Below are 12,713 nucleotides of genomic sequence, written 5' to 3'. Positions count from 1 at the left end.
AGTCCCCTGCACAAGCAAGGGGAGTGATCACCAACACCTGGGGCCTCTGGGACCTAGAGAAAGCCCGACCACTTGTAGCACCTGCCACCTCGCCTGCCAAGACCTGACATACCCCTCAGAGCATGAGTGTCCCATGGCTGATTAAGGAGAGCAGCATATGTTAAAAGTACTAAGCCACATCTCACTTTGGAGGATGTATTCATTGGGATAAAATTTGGCTGTCATGACAGAGACCCAAAGCTTCCCAAACATTATTCCCATCACAGCACACAGAGAAAATTGTAATAATTGTGTAGCTCATGGGGGTAAAAGAATAAGGCTATGTCTTAGTTCTTTCAGACTGCTAAAACAAAATACCATAAATTGGATAGCTTATAAACAGAAATTTATTTCTCACAGTTCTGGAGACTGGGAAGTCCAAGATCAAGACACTGGCAGAGTGGTGTCTGGTGAAAGCCTGCTTTTAGTTCATGGATAGTGGCTTTTTGCTGTGTCTTCATATGGTGGAAAGGGAAAAATCTCTGGTCTTGCTAGTCCCTTATAAGGGCACTAATCCCATTCATAAAAGTTCCACCCTCATGACCTAATCACCTCCAAAAATCATCACATTGGGAATTAGGTTTCAACATATGAATTTTGGAGAGACACAAACATTCAGTCCATAGCAGGCTGCTTACATGCAGAAGTAACTTGCCCTGAGACAGAGGGGATCAGTAGCTTCATGCACCTGCAACCCATTGATAGCACTCCAGGAAGGCCCAACATTGGTTGGGATGCTCTGGCTTAATTAATATAGACATTCATGTTCCTCTCACATAGAAGTCTGAGATGTTATGCTAACCCTGTCCTATGAAGCCATCAAGGGCCCAGACCCCCTCTATGCTGTTGCTCCTCCATCCCTAGCATGTTGCCCTTATCTGCAAGATCCCAGATGGCACACTGCACGTCCACCTTCCATCCAGAGAGAGGGTAAAGGGGAAGGGAAGACCCACCCATCCTTTTAAGGGCATGTATCAGTTGTCTATTGTTGCAAAACAATTACCCCAAAACTTGGTTGTTTAACACAATAAACACTTATTATCTCAGTTTCTGTGGGTCAGGAATTCAGAGTTTACAGTCAAGATGTCATCCAGCACCACAGTCACCTGAAGGCTGGTTCAGGGGTTAAGGACTTGCTTTCAAAATGGCTCTCTCACGTGACTATTGGCAGGACGCCTCAGTTCTTTGCCACATGAGTCTTCTCTCCATAGGGCTGCTACATTGTCCTCATGACATGGCAGCTGGTTTTCCCCAGAGTGGATGATGCAAGAGACAGAGAGCAAGAAGGAAGCCAACTGCCTCTTCAGTTCAACCTCAGGTGTTCATTGCTTCTACCACATTCTATGCATTAGAAGCAAGTCACAAAGTGCAGGCTACACTTAAAGGAAGGGAATTAAGCCTCCACCTAAATGAAAGAAGGACTGTCAAATAATTTATGGCCATATATTAAACTACCTAGCACAGGGCACATCCAGGCAGTTGTACACATTCCTCTTCTGCTTGCACCCATTGACTAGAACTCAGTCCCACAGCCATACAGAGCCCCCTGGGAAGCGGAGATACATTGTCTTCATTGTAGTGGCTGTCCACACAACTAGAAATTGGTGGTCTATTACTATGGAAGAGAAATGGGAAATGAATAACATTTCTGCCTCGGAGGAAGCAAAAACGTAGATATTCTAGGAGGAAAAAAAAAGAATCCTGTGGAATATAATTTACATCCTAGGAAAAGAAAACATGTTTTTTCATCATTGACGTTCTTGAAAATGCTCATGACATATAGTTGAGTGAAAAATGCAGGTTGAATAGAGCACGATGCCATTTATGACAATGCGCATATGTATATCTCAATGAGTGTGGAGGCAGAGAGGTGCCTGGAAGGACGTTCACCAACACAGTCACTGTGGTTATCTCCAGGTGATTAGATTATTGGTGATTTCCTCATATATTTCTATGTCATCTTTCTATATCATTTACTGTTGCTCAAAAAAAAAAAAAACAGAAAAAGCTATAAAAATATTTCTTCCTACTCTTTCTAATCAACCCCCCACCACCCCCACCCCAAACTGGTCTAGAGGAAGAAGATTGATGAGGAATTCCTGGCATTGTGCAGTGAGTCTGGCTGATGAACCTGTCAGCTCTGAGTCATGCCAAGTGCAGGGCAGGCAGGGGGGGCAGGGCTAGGGGCCTGGTTAGACAGTCAGGATGTGCCAGTGAACACAGCATCAGGGCATGAAGTCACAGCTGGGACCGTGTGAGTGGAGAGGGGTTATGCCAAAAATCATGAAAACAGAGGTCAGAGGCTGCAGAGTCAGCCTAAACGGTGAGAGTGGCCAAGGTGTGGTGTTGGAGGGGAAGTTCCAGGGTCCAGGGTCCACATGTTGACCCTGAATGTCAATGATGAAAAAACATGTGGACCTTGCATCAGGGCCAAGCATCAGGCTGAGGACAATGTTCCCACTTCCAACAAGCCCCCAGGGCTGGGAGGAGAAGAGAGTCCGGGAAGCTATGCTCTATATAAGAGATGGGAGACAGTACAGGTTGAAAAGACCCCAGGTGCCTCCCCCACCCCCAGGGCACGGCTAGGTAGGAGCAGCCAACTGGATTGCAGCCCCAACATAGCCACGAGGGCTGCCAGGGAGCCTGTTGCTGCCCCAGCAAGAGAGTTGGCTGCCAGGTGTGACTGCGCTGCCCCCTGCTCAGGCAAGGACAGTGACTGGGTTTAATGTCACCTGCCAGCTCTGGTCTGTGAGCAGTAGCTCTCTGGACTATGGGGCTGAGAAAGATTCTAAAGCCAAGCTGGAGCTTAGGAGGAACTGCTGAAGTGATTAATTAGTGATGTCTGCCAAGGCACAAAAGGAGGGTATTTTAGCCCAAGTGCCACCATTCCAGCAGGCACTCTTTTTCCACTAGGGGTTCACCCTCACCTCTTCTTCTCCCACTTGTCTGCCTTCCATCGTAAGGAAAACTTTCATGGTAAGGAATATTATCCATAATCCTATGTTTTCATTCTGGCCATTCACTGCTAGAGTTTTCTGCACACAGAGAGCCCTTTTATGTCATTCTCATCAGAAAAGTACATCCTAACTGTAAATGCTTTTCCACTTGGTATTACAGTACAAGGGTTTTCCTATTATTGTTTTTTAATAACCTTTTTAAAAAAGTAACACAAGATCATTGTAGAAAGTACAGAGTACCAGCAAGAAAAAAAACCTTAAAACCTTTCATTCTAAAACCCATAGAGGACCCCAGAGCCTGCCAGGCAGTAGCGGACCAGGAGGGTCCTCATACTAAGCGATAGCGCTGGGAATGGCCATAAGTATCACAATTACCTGGGATGCTTTAAAAAAAAATGCAGATTCCGTCTTACACACACGTTAGAAAACATCAGTCCTCCCCTACCCATCTCCCCTGTAAAAACAAAAATAGGCAAAGACTACAATAAACAAGACAATTCACAGAAACAGAAATTCAAGTGGTCAATAAATATGAACAGTGTTCTTCTCTATTAGGCAGGAAAATGAAAATTAAAACAATGAGATGCCTTCCCTGCTTCCCCAGAAGACGGGCAAGAACTCAAGTGTGATAACATCCAGCACAGGCAGAGAAATGGGCATGAATTGCTACAACCTCTTGGGAAAGTAATCTGGAGTTGTTTATTAAAATTAAAAATATACATACACTGGACAGAATAACCATACTTCCATGATCTAGTCTACAGAAGTCAAACCACCAGGACATAAAGATACACGTACAAGTACATTTAATGAAGCACTCATATTTGTTCATCAGCTACTAGGGACTGAGGACAGCATTCCTAGGCCCAAAAAGCCCCAAGGGGGCACTGTTTAGACACTAGGGATACAGTGGTCAGCAAAACAAAAACCCCTGCTCCCATGAACTTTACGGTCTAGAGGGAGGTGATAGTGTTTTCAAACTGACATAGCGTGGCAGAGAGTGATGAGTACTATGGATAAAATAAAGCAAGGGAGAGAGTGCTAGGGGAAGTAGGGGAGCGTTGCGATTTAAAATAGAGCCATTGGCTGGGCGCGGTGGCTCACACCTGTAATCCCAGCACTTTGGGAGGCTGAAGTGGGCAGATCACTTGAGGTCAGGAGTTCGAGACCAGCCTGGCCAACATGGTGAAACCCTGTCTCTACTAAAAATACAAAAATTAGCCAGGCGTGATGGCACACGACTGTAATCCCAGCTACTCGGAGGCTGAGGCAGAAGAATCACTTGAACCTGGGAGGCGGAGGTTGCAGTGATCCAAGATCTCGCCACTGCACTCCAGCCTGGGTGACAGAGTGAGATTCTATCTCAAAAAACAAACAAACAGATAAATAAATAAATAAATAAATAAAATCGAGCCATCATGGAAGGGCTCGCTAAGAAGGTGGTGTTCAATCAGAGAACTGAAGATAATGAGGGAACGAGCCAAACAGATACTGGGGAAAGAGCATTCCAGGCAGGGGGTAACAGCCAATGCGAAGGCCTAATGCAAAGGGTGGCTGGGTTTGGTGTGTCAAAGAACCACACAGATGACAGCAGTGAAGGTGAGGTCAGGGAGGTGCCAGGGCAGGTGGTGCGGGGCCTTGAAGGCAAGGACTCGGCTTGGCTCTGGGTGATGCAGATAGGAGTATCTATTGTGATAGACAGAGCGATACCTATTCCTATTCGTCTCTGGGATACAGACAGGAATTGGAAGTCAGCAGCCTATGAAGGGCGTGGCCCTGAGTGAGTGGGGAGTCCCGAGGACTGGGCCCTGGGGTGTGACAACAGGCAAAGGGGGCCTGGAAGGAGCAGCCAGAGAAGCAGGAGCCAAACCAGGGAGATGGAGCTGCAGAGCCAGTGAAGACATCTCGGCAGGGGAACGGGCTGCGCCGATGCCTGATATGTCCAGTCCAATGAGGCCTAATGCTCGACCCGTGGAGTCAGCACCATGGACACCCTGAAGAGACCAGCTCAGGGGAAGGACGTGGGTCGCTGCTGGTGGGCACTTGAATAAGCCCCTCAGGGAGGAGAGTGGGAAGGACCTCCGAGAGCAGAGACGGCAGTTGACAGGCCCGGGGGCAGCAGCTGCGGAGGGGCAGCTGTGTTTCTCCGGAGAACAATGAGGTACCCTGTGTCCTTGAGCTCCAAGGCGGGCGCCTCTCTCCCAGGGCCAGGAGGAAAGCGGATCCCTGCGTTAATTAAGTCTCATCAGCAGCAAGGCAGTGCTTGCCAAGGTCCTGCCTCTGAGGAAGCACTGGGCAGCAGCGACAGGCTCTGGCTCCTTGAGAAAGTGCTCAGGCCTGGGAGGAAATGAGTCCTGCCTAAGGTCCCAGCCAAAGGAAGGCCACAGCCCTGGGAGGGGCCCAGAGGACCTGGGCAAGGACAGGTCGGCCGAGGCCAGTGCTGAGGGGGAAGGCAGACCGAATGAAATGCCTCTGCTTGCCTGTTGTGGATGATGCCCAGTGGGGCAGGGCTGGCTTTAAAAGCTGGGTTTAGAGTAGAAATTCCTTAGATATTTAACTCCGTCTGGTGTTGAATGAGCAGATATTATCCTATCCGTCTCTGGGATACAGACAGGAATTGGAAGTCAGCAGCCTGAGTGGGGAGTCCTGAGGACTGAGCCCCGGAGTGTGACAACAGGCCAAGGGGGTCTGGAAGGAGCAGCCAGAGAAGCAGGAGCCAAACCAGGAAGACGGAGGCGCAGAGCCAGTGAAGACAGTGTCTCAGCAGGGGAACGAGCTGCGTCCGTTATGTACCCGGAAGAGGCTTTAGTCACCATCTCTTCCAACCACTTTTTACAAAAGAGAGAAACTGAGGCTCAGGGAAGGGAGCAACTTGCCCTGGGTCATACAGCCAGTGAGTGGCAGGGCCAAGAACCAGCACTAGGGCCCTTGGCACCCTGTGACCACCCGCGGGCCAGACGGTGCCCAGCAGATGTTGCTGCCACTGGAATCCACGCACTGAGGAAAGCAGCTGAGGCAGAATGGCCAGGATAAAGCAGGGAGGGCCGAGAGAGGGCTGGCTCTGAGAGGGGTGGGCTTTGTGGGGAGGAAAGGGGGTCCTGAGGACGGGGTGGGCTTTTTGGGGAGGAAAGGGGGTCCTGAGGACAGGCCTGGCTCAGTGGGAGACAGAGACGAAGCTCTGCAGGGAGGCAGGCCTCAAGGTAGGCCCAGGACCTGGGACTGCGGGCTGCAGACAGGCCCTGGGAGGAATGGACCCTGCCACCTTGTCGTGTGCGCGAGACATTCACTTCAATCCCTCCGAATGGCTTTGGGCTGGAGAAGTACAGTACTTCTTGGGGTTCCCCTCACTGTGTGCTCCGTCTGGCTCCAGCTCCTTAGCCATTTTGTGCTGACAGCATTCATCCTACTTCATACTTCCCTCCCACACCTGACTCTGCTGGGTTCTGCAGGATAACCCCAGGGCTGGGCTGGGCTGCCCTGGGGTGGGCAGGACCCTGAAGCCCCTCACCAGGGCAGAGAATCGCGAAAAGCTTTTCTAGCCCAGGCCAGCAGTGCTGCATCAACGCAGGTCCTGAGGGCCGTTCTGCCCTGGGGAGATGACCAGACACACTCACTATCTTCCAGGAGTGCACAACGGAGCCAGGAAGACAGATGGAGGTGCAAGGAACCAGGCCACGGGGGAGAGAGGATGTGTCCTGGGAGGCCCAGGCACAGGGAGGTCTGGTCCAAGGTCAAAGCAGCTTTAGTAGAGGAGCAAGTTTGAGGTCTGGGGAGGGGAGCTTTATCCAGATTTGAAGGGTGAATCCCCGTTTATTTGTAATTCCTCTAGAGATGCTGTGTTGTTTTGTTTAACAACTCTGCAAGGTCTTTCCTCTTTCAAATAATTCTCTGGCTCAAAAGAAAATCTCTCACGAGGGGAAATACAGCTGTTCCAGCAAGAACAGGGTGCGCCCTTGGTCTCCAGGGGCAGTAGAGCCAGCGAGAGGAGTTTTAATCTGACCCTGAATGCCAGCATCGGGGCAGGACAAGGCAGTGTGAGGACCAGGTGGGAGACTACCAAGCCAGGAGCGACCTCAGAGGATACAGGCATGGAGTGAAGGATCAGGCCAAGCTGGAGCCCAGGCCTTCGGGTTCCCAGAGGGGCCCATGTTGTCCGTGTGGACAACATGGAGGCTCGACTCTGGGCATCTCCTCACTTGCCTGAACTGGGGTTCTGGGCCCCCTAACCCATTAATCCCCAGCTTGTCTGCCCGCTAGAAAGGGGTCTCCGTGGGAGGTGCTGACAGGGAAGGGCAGGGGCAGTTGTTCAGAACAGCGTGTCCAGCTCCTTATAGGAACAGGACCTGTGAGGCTGCCAAAAGGGGCCAGGGCCTCCCGGGCAACTGCTCCCCTCAAACCTGGCTCCTGTCCAGCCCTCTTCTCAAAACCAGGGAAGGCAGCCCTGACAGATGGCACCAACACTGAGCTGTCAGCCTTCCCAGCAGGCCCCACAGCCCAGCAGGACCCAGCGTCCTGTGGGGTTTAGAGAACAAGGCTGGCTCCGGCTTTCCCCCCAGGGGTGACCACTCCCCAGGTACCTCCCAGACAGCTTCCCCACTCAGGGCTTCAGCCTTTGCCTTAAGTTTGGAGACTGAGCTGACTGAAGGCCTTCTGTCAGTGCCTGGGGCAACCGTGTGGATAAGAACATGAACATCCTGGCCCCTTCTAAATCCAAACATTCTAGTGGTTCCAAAAACCAACAGTGCCCAAACTATGTTCTGGGGACCTTTCTTGGTGTCCCATGAGAGATGGGTCCCTGTAATAAAGGATAAGCATTCTCCATCAACAGAGATGTGGTCTATCCATAAAATGGAGCATTGTTCAGCCATGAAAAGCAATGAAATTCTGATACATGCCAACACGCAGATGGACCTTACACATAGTGAAATAAGCCACATATTACACATAGTGAAATAAGCTACATATTACACATAGTGAAATAAGCCACATATTACACATAGTGAAATAAGCCACATATTACACATAGTGAAATAAGCCACATATTACACATAGTGAAATAAGCCACATATTACACATAGTGAAATAAGCCAACAGAGAAGGACAAATACTGTGTGATTCCACTTATATGAAGTACCTGGAATAGCAAGATCATAGAGACACGAAGTAGAATAAAGGTTATCAGGGCTGGGGGGAGGCGGGGAGGGAGAGTTATTGTTTAATGGGTGCAGAGTTTTTGTTGGAAATGATGAAAACATTTGGGGTATAGATAATGGTGATGGTTGCACATATTATGAATGTATTTAATACCACTGAATCGTACACTTAATGGTCAAAATGCTAAATATTATTTTATGGATATTTCACCATAATACATTTTTTTAAAGGGTAAGTGTTCATAAAAGTTTGAGAGGCACAGAATTCAAAAAGTTAAATGAGTTTTTCCACGGCAGGACTTTTCAGAGCCTTTAGGAAAAGGATGTATTACACCGTGGTCCTCAATGGACAGGATCATTGAATCGGTTGCTTTTAGACAGCCTAATCTTATTCATCTTAGAGCTGCTCCCCAGATTACAATGTTTGACTCCCTAGGCTGCCTTTCACACCAGGACCTGTCCAGAAAAAGCACTTAAATCTTCATCAAACCTCTTGTCCTGATTTTTATTTAGGAAATGAAGGTCAGTATGGCCATCTCGAAGCATACTATAAAGAAATAAATAAACTTGCTGTTTTTGTTCTATTTTTTCTCCAAAAATGGAGATTCCTTTCCTGGGATTTGGAAACATTTTTAAGTTCTTTATTTAAAAAAAGAAAAAATGTGTGTGTGTGTGTATCATGTGCATGTGTGTGCCTGCCAGAGGGGAATTCTCTAGAAACTTCTGGTTGTGGTGCTGGAAATGAAATCCCAAAGGATGAAAGCATGTTGTCTGTGGGCCAGATGGCTTTGGAGGTGGCTGGGGGCACGGGCTTGGCTCTGCCGGTTTCCTGGGGAGGGGGCAAGCTCTGTCCTGGCCTCACTCCCCGCTGTGTGGCCCATCTGCTGCCTTTGGACAAACCTTGGTGACAGGAGAGCCCGGGGAGAGGCTGGCTGGTCCAGGGAGGTGTATCTTTCCTCCCGGAGGTGAGATCCTGGATACTTGCTCGGCCAAGGGTGGGTGAGCACCCTCACCAGCTGCTGTGTTTGCTCATAGTCTATCCATTAGCCACCATATTGGTGGTGATGGGCATGGAGGGGGGCAGGGGAAGATGTTAGAATAAAGAAAAAATACTAGATTTAAGTGCCAGCTGTGAGACAACCTCAGGTGAGTCACAGCCCAGAAATGTAGCACCAGGGAGTGAAGCCAGAGGGGAAAAAAGTTACAACTGCCGGAAACATGATGAACCTGTCAAAAATACATGAAATCAGCTGCATAAGTTAGGAAGTAAAAGGCAAGGTCCTGTTTGCTTTTTCATGCATGTAAGCATTTAAAAAGATTCATCAGGAATGGAAAAAATAATTCCTCTCCACACCACCGCCTTGGGTGAGGGATGTTTTGGGGAAACTGAGGAAAGGTGTGTGTGTTCCCTTGAGGGCCACAAGGTAGAGAGAAGGAAGCAGCCATAGGGAGCCCCTGAGGGAGAGATGAATTCAGTGGGCCCCAAAGATCAAAGCCAAGGATGTAAGTCCCTCGAGAATCCTCAGAGACACGGGCAATGCTGGGCTGGCTTCCCACTGAACATGGCGTGGGAGTGGAGATGTTTTTATTTAAATGTGAAAAGGAAAGATGAGCCCCGAGGGCAGAAGGGCGGCCATCTAGGTTGTTGCTGTCAGGTTAAGTAGGGCCTCTCTGTCCGCCCCAGGTTCTGGGATTGAAAGAGCTAGAGTTCCCCGGGCACCCAGGCGCTAGGGAGGATACAACGCCAGGTAATGTTAGGACTAAAAGGAACTGTTTCCTTTGCAGCAAACATTAAGGTCAGAAAGAATCTTGTTTCATGGGCAGCCGGAGAGAAGGACACAGGGCCACAGCTGAGAAAGAGGGGCTGTTAATGATATCTCAGGATGGGATTCGGCCACCACCTAGAGACGGCCAAGCTGTGGGCATGCCCGGACGTAGTGGCGACAGGGAGATGTTGTGGACCTGGAGGACACACAAGACCATCATGATGGTTAGCTAAGGAGCCTGGGCTGTAGTCTGGAGGCGATGGGCCCAGGGAGGAAGTTTGGAAATAAACCTCTCTCAGCCATGGCAGAGGCAGGGTTGGAAGGCACAGACTACTGACAGGGAGGCCAGTCAGGAGGCAGCCATGTGGCCCGTGAGCAACAGTGAAGGTGAACTCCTGACATCGCCTCAAACACGCCATGCTGGGGTGGCCCGAGGAGGCTGGCCCACTCCAGGGAGGCCACAGGACCAGGACGGCAGAGGGAGCTCATCTCTCCGATGGATTAGTAGTAACTGCTTGGAGCATTGTCTGGAGCGGAATTCAGGCAGCGTGGGAGCCCCTGGAGAAAAAGAGCCACTGTTGATTAGTGATGTCCGAGGTAGGGCTGTAAGGAGGCTTGGCGGCGTTCATTCATTCATCTACACATTCAATAACTGTTCATCAGTGCCTGTGTGCCAGCACGTGTGCTGTGATGCTGTCCTCTTCACTCAGTTCTCAAAGGCTCGGCCACGTAAAGAGCAAAAAGGTCCAAGGCCAGGCTTCTGTCGGCTCTAAGCCCCTCTCCCTTCAAGCCTCTCCAAAACCATATAAAAGATCACCTGGCTGGGGTCCTGTTTTCTCCAGGTCTTGAACAAATTAGATGCTTGGGAGTTATTTGTGGAAGGAAGAAAACAAAAATGAGTGAATTACCACATTTTCCATGTTTTATTCATTCATTCAACAAAGAAACCAATATATACACTTTGCAAGAAGGCCCTTTCAAGGATCAGGGGTTGAATTAGATCCAAACTTTGCTCTCCAGGAATTCATAATACCATCTGAGATTAGACACGTACCCACAGTTCTGGAAAACACTGTCATTGTTTGTCCATCTAAGTTCCTCAGGGTGCCTGGCTTCAGGGAGGCAGGCATAGTTTGTCTGGGGTCCGGGTCACCAGAAGGGAGACACGTGGGAGGGCAAAACCTGGGGGCAAAGGGTGAAGCCAGCTGCTCCCCACAAAGCAGGGACCCTGTGCCCCACTGTCTTCCTGGAAGCAGGAAACTGCAGCTGTTAACGTGGCAGGGCAGCAAGAGGGCAAGAAGAGAACAATGGCACAGATCCACTTGAAGGGTTTCCTTGGAGATGTCTGAGTCTTGCTGTTTGTCGCCTGGGATGTTGGTAATGACCACTTCATGGCTCAGGAAGCAGCACAGGAGGGAGGCAAGTGTAGCCCCAACTCCAGTCCCCTCGCCGGCTTCCCACCGCTGACCACAGCACAGCCCCTGTCTTATCCTAATTAGCTGCACCTATGCCTCTGTCCAGGCTCACCGGCAAGCTCTTGAGCAGAGAGGAGCTCTGTTTATACCTGCAGCTCCCAACACAGTCCCTGCACATGGCAATGCTACCCAGTTCCCAGCCCCTGGGACCTGCCTACTCATGCCTCCGCTAGCTGTGAGAAAGGGGAATTTGGTGGAGGTGGAGAAATCCGGAAAGAAAGAGAACAGCACAGAGCCTTGAAGGATGTGGCCATGGAGACAGGAAGGAGCATAGTGTGGGGAGATGAACACTTGCTCAAAACCTCATCTCCAGAACTTAACCCTCTCTTCTGGGATAGTCTCAGGCCAGACCCAGGAAGCAGCACAGTCTGTGGGCAGTCTTTGAAGAGTCTTGCAAAGCTTGGCCTGTGAGCTGAGATCTCCAACTCCCAAAGCCTTCTTTCTGGTTTTGTCCTGCAGAGAGCAGGAGGCTGGCACACACACATGAAGTTGGGTGTGCACACGTGGGGCTTCATGCAGACATACCCATGAAGATCTTGTGGGCCCCTGGAGAGGGTCCCCTCATCCCTTTATGGCCTGTGCCTGGTGACCCAGAGCAGACAAGACAAGGAGAGTGTGCTACAAACAGATCCACAGGTGACTCTGTGACAACAAACCCAAGGCTGGACTGCAAAGCGCTTTCACAGGGCCCCATGAGGGCAGCTCCTTATATTTTGCTGAGGGTCTTCTTGAATGGCTGCTTGCATAAAACTGTTTAGAAGACTGCCGGTGGAATCTGAATCTATCTGAAATGTAATTCCATTTTCTGGAAATGTACCCGAGTGTGTGTGTGGGTGTGCATGTGCCCATGAGAGGGAGTGTGCATGTGTGTGCATACGAACACAAGTTGCTGTGCTGGAGAGGAAGCTGGGAAAGGAGAGGAGAGCATGCACTTTTAGTCATCCACATACATATATATGTGTGCACACACATGCATCCACCCACAGCCTGTCTCCCAAATCGATGGCTCAAAGCCACTTTCTTGTCGTAGACCAGACCCCACGTAGACCAGCGGCTTCAACCTTGCCTGCACATTAAGATCACTTGAGGAGCTTGTAAAAATCCCAATGACCAGCCCACACCCTAGACCAATACATCAGAATTTCTGGAGACGAAATTGGGCATCAATACTTCATATCAATATTTAATATTTAATAATCTTCTTGGATGATTCCAATTTCCTGCCAGAGCTGAGTGGTCCTCTGCATAGAAAGCCCTTCTCCTACCCCCCCTGCTCAGAAAGCTTCTACTCACCTTTTAAGACGCAAGTCCCAGGGCTGCTTT

This window comes from Symphalangus syndactylus, chromosome 14 (assembly GCF_028878055.3).
Source record: "Symphalangus syndactylus isolate Jambi chromosome 14, NHGRI_mSymSyn1-v2.1_pri, whole genome shotgun sequence".
Lineage (NCBI taxonomy): Eukaryota > Metazoa > Chordata > Mammalia > Primates > Hylobatidae > Symphalangus > Symphalangus syndactylus.
The sequence above is the reverse complement of the archived record's forward strand: the minus strand, read 5'-3'. Positions refer to the sequence as shown.